This window comes from Tupaia chinensis, unplaced genomic scaffold (genome assembly GCF_000334495.1).
Source record: "Tupaia chinensis unplaced genomic scaffold, TupChi_1.0 Scaffold141861_1, whole genome shotgun sequence".
Classification (NCBI taxonomy): domain Eukaryota; kingdom Metazoa; phylum Chordata; class Mammalia; order Scandentia; family Tupaiidae; genus Tupaia; species Tupaia belangeri.
Window position 1 is genome coordinate 538,024 of NW_006201718.1, and position 1,725 is coordinate 539,748.

General features: G+C 37.4%; 1 pseudogene; it reads right to left on the reverse strand.

Moving 5' to 3' along the window:
- Positions 1-268: 268 nt before the first annotated feature.
- On the reverse strand, positions 269-550 carry LOC106733238 (synaptojanin-2-binding protein pseudogene; annotated as a pseudogene).
- Between the last annotated feature and the right edge of the window lie 1,175 nt (positions 551-1,725).

The following is a 1,725-nucleotide window of genomic DNA, read 5'->3' on the forward strand; positions in this document are numbered from 1 at the left end:
ATTTCTAGTAGCAGTCTTGGTAAAATAGATATTTTCTTATTTGTTATTAGTAAGTCTTTTCTTCAGTTTTCCTTCAAACAATACCTTTACTCTCCCATTAGAATACAAAAATTAGTGATCCGAACAGCAAGATTCTGGGCAAGGATCAGTCTCTTTAAATCAGACGTTGACTACGAAGAGAGGAAAAGATGTGGGAGAATGGCAGAGGAAGAGGGTGGGAGAAGTGTATCTTCATTGGACACACTAGAAGAAAGCAAGCTTTTCAGAGTTACTGCCGGTATCTTGTGAAGGCCCAGGCTGTCACCATGGTGAGGGCAAACAACGGCACCAATACCATTGCTATGGGAATACCACATGGCTCCCCTTCTCCTTGATGTCCTATAGGTCCATTCTGCACCTGTAACCTGTGCTGCACTCTCAGAGAAACAGCATAGCCTGCATTACAGCATCCTGGTGCAGCAGGTTCTTTAGGTCTTGGCCATTGATCTGAGGGTCCTCTGGTAAGATTGATCTCTTTCTCGGTGACCACATAATCTACTCTCCCGTTCATGTTTTACTGGTGGCCTGGTTTCCTACTCGGGTCAACCGGTGATACGCGCAGGTGAACGCGAATCAATCTGACAAGCACACCATTTTCTATTTCAGCTGCATGTATAACTTTTTAAGAAGTTGTCAGACTGTCTCTCAATGTAGTTATACCATTTTATATTCCCATCAATGATGTATGAGTTTATTCATATTCTTGCCAACACATTGTATTGTCCATCTCATTGATCTCAGACATTCTAGTGGGTGTCAAGTGATATCTCGTTGTGGTTTTAATTTGCATTTTAATTTGTATTACACTGGTGATTAATAATGTTTAGCATCTTTTCACATGTTCATTAGACACTGAAGTGTTTGCTGAAGTGTTTATTGAAGTCTTTTCTCCATTTTTATTGAGTTATTTTTAATTATTGAAATAAGAATTCATTATATATTCTTTTCTTTTTCTTTTTATGACAGAGGGTGAGAGACAGGAAGAGAGAGAGAAAGAGAGAAAGAACCCCTCAAAGGTATCTGGTCATGCTGCAGTTTCCCTTTCCTCTATTTCTCCATCCTGTCAGGATCTTGGTCATGCATGCATATGCCTCTCATGTTTTTTAAGCTGCAGAAGCCAGTATTTGAACCACAGTTGTATTTGTGGGGTCTTACTTCCTCTGCATAGTGCTCAACCACCTTAGTACAATACTGGCCACTATTATGTATTTTGTACATAAGCAAGTTATCAGATGTGTGATCAATCTGACAATACTTTCTTTGTCTGTGGGTTTTTATTTGAAGAGTAAAAGTTAATAGTGGCAATGAAATCCAATTTGTCATTAAAGAAAAAATTTATAGAACATGAATTTGATGTTATAGGTAGGGAATCTGTCTATAGTCACAAGGAATTTCTCCTAAAAGTCTTATAGTTTTAGGTATATCTTTTAAGTCTATGGTATATATTGCATTAAATCTTCTGTACTGTTTAAGGCAAAGGTTAAAGTTCTTTCTTTTTTTTAATTGGCAATGAGAACTTTTGCATATATATTCATCAGGGATATAAGTCTGTAGTTTTCCTTTTTTGTTGTATCTTTATCTGTTTTGGGAATGAGGGTAATGAAAGATTCATAGAATGAATTTGGAAGGGTTCTTTCCTTTTGGATCTCTAGAAACAGTGTGAGTAGAATGGGGGTTACCTCTTCT